General features: G+C 38.0%; 2 non-coding genes across 2 annotated transcripts; both read right to left on the bottom strand.

The window, feature by feature from the left end:
- Positions 1-1,460: 1,460 nt before the first annotated feature.
- On the bottom strand, positions 1,461-1,532 carry TRNAC-GCA (transfer RNA cysteine (anticodon GCA)). Its single transcript has one exon. It is a non-coding gene; the product is annotated as a tRNA-Cys (tRNA).
- Positions 1,533-5,270: 3,738 nt separating this feature from the next.
- TRNAC-GCA (transfer RNA cysteine (anticodon GCA)) lies at positions 5,271-5,342 on the bottom strand. Its single transcript has one exon. It is a non-coding gene; the product is annotated as a tRNA-Cys (tRNA).
- Between the last annotated feature and the right edge of the window lie 922 nt (positions 5,343-6,264).

A 6,264-nucleotide genomic window follows, 5' to 3' on the forward strand; every position in this document is an offset into this window, starting at 1 on the left:
CTACAAAGCTTGCTCACGCTTCTCTTGAAACCAGTTACCACCATAAGAAATATAATGAAGACACGATACTGGTCATGGAACTATATGCTACTATAACCTAAAGCACCTATGCACCAAACGGACCACTTATGCACCAGGCCCAAGTAGGCCTCAAACAAGAGCTCCCGTGGACATTAACAAAGCAAGAGTCTGGTTGCTGATCCTGCAGAATGGGCCCGGTGAAACAAACAGCCAAGGTCGCAATGTTGCAAACCCACATTCCAAGAACAAAGCATCAAAGGCACGATGTTGCAACCTCGCACTCCGCGCACCAACGTTAAGGTCACACCTGCAAATTAAACCAGACACACAGTGGAAAAGCAATATTAATTGTGCAGAATTCTACCTCAAACACGGTCCCTCCCCACGTGACCAATACGAACCTGACGAAATGCCAAACCCAGGAGAGAAAAGGCGTCTGGATCCCTCGCTACGAGACACAGGCAGATACACTTGAAAGGCTCAATGGACATCTGCGACAGTGGGAGCGGTCAGCCTTCCAACTATGAATAAATCCTCACATTGTCTGCACGTACCCATAGTGAAACATTGTTGCAAATTGCAGGTACACCGAGAGCTGGGAACAGCGGTGGTCCCAGGCTGGGAAGCTCACGGGCGCACCAATCAGAACATGGGGCTCTTATCACTGACGCCAGTAATATTAACCAATCCTCAGGAGTCTTCATGTAACAATTCTCATGTATCTAATTGTAGGGACAACCCAGATGTATCACCTGACTACCCTTTGTCCACTAACATTGTCCTCTATATGTGTGCTATACTAACCCTACCACTCGAGCAACCAATTAAGAGTGGCGATAGGTTTTTTGTTAACTTTCTGAAGTGACGCAAGTAGCGCGTCATAATACAGTAAAAAGGGCCTGCGAGCCCCAGGATTGTGTGTGTGTCAGGACGGACGCGTACGCTCCTTGACCCATCCCTGCCGTTTTGTCTAATAAACAGCAGAGTCACCTTGCTCCTTGTGTGTGTCTCATACTCTATCTCATCTGGGATACACGGGAGGAGTTGGGGCCTCCCTGCCTGGAGGTCGGCGGACGGCCCGGCCGACCCCGGCAGAATTTCCCCCCGACAAGGTGATAGAGTCGGTGACTGTATGGAACTTGTAGAACTAATGACATCAGTGCACTTCTGGTCAGCTGTACAAATTAATACATTTAATTAAGGGCATATTATTGGTTTCCACCACAGTTTTATAACATTAGTAAGAAAGTAAAACACAGCTTGTATCATATGAAGAAATCCTTAATAGTTTTATGGTGTTTACCCTATGTTTCAGGAGATGATCAGGAGTATTTCAAATGTAGAAATGTGTTGCTCATTACATAAAATTCTAAGATTGTAAATGTTTTCTTCAATTTATTTAATTAAAAAAATATTTCTACAGGTAAAACAGTTGGAAAAGGGGGCACCCAGATTTGAACTAGGGACCTCTTGATCTGCAGTCAAATGCTCTACCACTGAGCTATACCCCCAGTTCTTAAACGTTCACCTTTATGAATTCAGTAATATGTACAAAGTGCAAGCAGCATGCAATCACCATCAAAGCAATGCATTTTCAGCCACCAAACCCTCCTTATAAGTATATGGGATGCAAAGGATGTCCTTTATCTGCCTTGGTAAAATACAGTGAGGTTTCCATTGCAAGAATTCATACATTTTGTATCAGATGTAGATCTTGGAACATGGAAAAAAAACTTTTGACAAATGCACAAATTCTGCAAAACGTAACTGCTTCTCTACTGCAGTTTGTTGATGTTGTGCTAAGAGCATAGTTATACCCAATTGTTCATTGTTTTGTATAGGAAATGATGATATATCCTATTGTTTCTTACAGTGCATTGGGTTGAAAAACATTTTAACAGGATCTATTGAAGAGGGTATATGGTTATGAAACAGGGACTTCTTGAAAAGCACTCCTACGCTCTACCACTGACATAAACCCTTGAATGCTGAAGACTGCCCTTTTTTAAAAAGGTGATAGAGTGGGTGACTGTATGGAACTTGTAGAACTAATGACATGAGTGCACTTCTGGTCAGCTGCACAAATTAATACATTTCATTAAGGGCATATTATTGGTTTCCACCACAGTTTTATAACATTCATATGAGCTTCCAATGGACTATTTCAAACTAATCATATCACCAGTAGAGCTTGGGTGAATGTAAAACACAGCTTGTATCATATGAAGAAATCCTAAACAGCTTAATGGTGTTTACCCTATGTTTCAGGTGATGATCAGGAGTATTTCAAATGAAGAAATGTGTTGCTCATTACATAAAATGCTAAGATTGTAAAGGTTTACTTCAATTTATTTAATTAAAAAAATATTTCTACAGGTAAAACAGTTGGACAAGGGGCACCCAGATTTGAACTAGGGACCTTTTGATCTGCCGTGAAATGCTCTACCCCTGAGCTATACCCCCATTTCTGAAATGTTTCCCTTTATGTATACAGTAATATGTACAAAGTGGAAGCAACATGCAATCACCATCAAAGCAATGCATGTTCAGCCACCAAACCCTCCTTATAAGTATAAGGGGTGCGAAGGATGTCCTTTATCTGCCTTGGTAAAATACAGTGAGGTTTCCATTGCAAGAATTCATACATTTCGTATCACATGTAGATCTTGGAACATGGAAAAAAATCTTTTGTCAAATGCACAAATTCTGCAAAATGTAACTGCTTCTCTACTGCAGTTTGTTGATGGTGTGCTAAGAGCATAGTTAAACCCAATAGTTCATTGTTTTGTATATGAAATGATGATATATCCTATTGTTTCTTACAGTGCATTGGGTTGAAACACATTTTAACAGGATCTATTGAAGAGGGTATATGGTTATGAAACAGGGACTTCTTGAACTGCACTCCTATGCTCTACCACTGAGTTAAACCCTTGAATGCTGAAAACTGCCCTTTTTTAAAAAGGTGATAGTGTGGGTGACTGTATGGAACTTGTATAACTAATGACATCAGTGCACTTCTGGTCAGCTGTACAAATTAATACATTTCATTAAGGGCATATTATTGGTTTCCACCACAGTTTTATAACATTCATAGGAGCTTCCGATGGACTGTTTCAAACTGATAATATCACCAGTAGAACTTGGGTGAATGTAAAACACAGCTTGTATCATATGAAGAAATACTAAACAGTTTTATGGTATTTACCCTATGTTTTAGGAGATGATCAGGAGTATTTCAAATGTAGAAATGTGTTGCTCATTACATAAAATGCTAAGATTGTAAATGTTTTCTTCAATTTATTTAAAAAAATATTTCTACAGGTAAGACAGTTGAACAAGGGGGCACCCAGATTTGAGCTAGGGACTTTCTTATCTGCTGTCAAATACTCTACCACTGAGCTATACCACCAATTCTCGAAAGTTCACCTTTATTAATTCAGTAATAGGTACAAAGTGCAAGCAGCATGCAATCACCATCAAAGCAATGCATTTTCAGCCACCAAACCCTCCTTATAAGTATATGGGGTGCAAAGGATGTCCTTTATCTGCCTTGGTAAAATACAGTGAGGTTTCCATTGCAAGAATTCATACATTTTGTATCAGATGTAGATCTTGGAACATGGAAAGAAAACTTTTGACAAATGCACAAATTCTGCAAAACGTAACTGTTTCTCTACTGCATTTTGTTGATTTTGTGCTAAGAGCATAGTTAAACCCAATTGTTCATTGTTTTGTATATGAAATGATGATATATCCTATTGTTTCTTACCGTGCATTGGGTTAAAAAATACATTTTAACAGGATCTTTTGAAGAGGGTATATGGTTATGAAACAGGAACTTCTTGAAAAGCACTCCTACGCTGTACCACTGACATAAACCCTTGAATGCAGAAAACTGCCCTTTTTTAAAAAGGTGTTAGAGTGGGTGACTGTATGGAACTTGTAGAACTAATGACATCAGTGCACTTCTGGTCAGCTGTACAAATTAATACATTTCATTAAGGGCATATTATTGGTTTCCACCACAGTTTTATAACATTCATATGAGCTTCCAATGGACTATTTCAAACTAATCATATCACCAGTAGAGCTTGGGTGAATGTAAAACACAGCTTGTATCATATGAAGAAATCCTAAACAGCTTAATGGTGTTTACCCTATGTTTCAGGTGATGATCAGGAGTATTTCAAATGTAGAAATGTGTTGCTCATTACTTAAAATGCTAAGATTCTAAATGTTTACTTCAATTTATTTAATTAAAAAAATATTTCTACAGGTAAAACAGTTGAACAAGGTTGCAGCCAGATTTGAACTAGGGACCTCTTGATCTGCCGTGAAATGCTCTACCCCTGAGCTATTCCCCCATTTCTGAAATGCTCTCCTTTATTTATTCAGTAATATGTACAAAGTGGAAGCAACATGCAATCACCATCAAAGCAATGCATGTTCAGCCACCAAACCCTCCTTATAAGTATAAGGGGTGCGCAGGATGTCCTTTATCTGCCTTGGTAAAATACAGTGAGGTTTCCATTGCAAGAATTCATACATTTCGTATCACATGTAGATCTTGGAACATGGAAAAAAATCTTTTGTCAAATGCACAAATTCTGCAAAATGTAACTGCTTCTCTACTGCAGTTTGTTGATTTTGTGCTAAGAGCATAGTTAAACCCAATTGTTCATTGTTTTGTATATGAAATGATGATATATCCTATTGTTTCTTAGAGTGAATTGGGTTGAAAAACATTTTAACAGGATCTATTGAAGAGGGTATATGGTTATGAAACAGGGACTTCTTGAACTACACTCCTACGCTCTACCACTGAGTTAAACCCTTGAATGCTGAAAACTGCCCTTTTTTTAAAAAGGTGATAGAGTGGGTGACTGTATGGAACTTGTAGAACTAATGACATCAGTGCACTTCTGGTCAGCTGTACAAATTAATACATTTCATTAAGGGCATATTATTGCTTTCCACCACAGTTTTATAACATTCATATGAGCTTCCAATGGACTATTTCAAACTGATAATATCACCAGTAGAACTTGGGTGAATTTAAAACACAGCTTGTATCATATGAAGAAATCCTAAACAGTTTAATGGTGTTTACTCTATGTTTCAGGAGATGATCAGGAGTATTTCAAATGTAGAAATGTGTTGCTCATTACATAAAATGCTAAGATTGTAAATGTTTTCTTCAATTTATTTAATTAAAAAAATATTTCTACAGGTAAAACAGTTGAACAAGGGGGCACCCAGACTTGAACTAGGGACCTCTTGATCTGCAGTCAAATGCTCTACCACTGAGCTATAACCCCAGTTCTGAAAAGTTCACCTTTATTAAGTCAGTAATATTTACAAAGTGCAAGCAACATGCAATCACCATCAAAGCAATGCATTTTCAGCCACCAAACCCTCCTTATAGGTATATGGGGTGCAAAGGATGTCCTTTATCTGCCTTGGTAAAATACAGTGAGGTTTCCATTGCAAGAATTCATACATTTCGTAGCACATGTAGATCTTGGAACATGGAAACAAATCTTTTGACAATGCATAAATTCTGCAAAATGTAACTGCTTCTCTACTGCAGTTTGTTGATTTTGTGCTAAGAGCATAGTTAAACCCAATTGTTCATTGTTTTGTATATGAAATGATGATATATCCTATTGTTTCTTACAGTGCATTGGGTTGAAAAACATTTTAACAGGAACTATTGAAGAGGGTATATGGTTATGAAACAGGGACTTCTTGAACTACACTCCTACGCTCTACCACTGACATAAACCCTTGAATGCTGAAAACTGCCCTTTTTTAAAAAGGTGATAGAGTGGGTGACTGTATGGAACTTGTAGAACTAATGACATGAGTGCACTTCTGGTCAGCTGCACAAATTAATACATTTCATTAAGGGCATATTATTGGTTTCCACCACAGTTTTATAACATTCATATGAGCTTCCAATGGACTATTTCAAACTAATCATATCACCAGTAGAGCTTGGGTGAATGTAAAACACAGCTTCTATCATATGAAGAAATCCTAAACAGCTTAATGGTGTTTACCCTATGTTTCAGGTGATGATCAGGAGTATTTCAAATGTAGAAATGTGTTGCTCATTACATAAAATGCTAAGATTGGAAATGTTTACTTCAATTTATTTAATTAAAAAAATATTTCTACAGGTAAAACAGTTGGACAAGGGGCACCCAGATTTGAACTAGGGACCTTTTGATCTGCCGT

The sequence above is a fragment of the Ambystoma mexicanum genome, unplaced genomic scaffold (genome assembly GCF_040938575.1).
Source record: "Ambystoma mexicanum isolate Mex_15411 unplaced genomic scaffold, UKY_AmexF1_1 Mex_scaf84, whole genome shotgun sequence".
Classification (NCBI taxonomy): Eukaryota; Metazoa; Chordata; class Amphibia; order Caudata; family Ambystomatidae; genus Ambystoma; species Ambystoma mexicanum.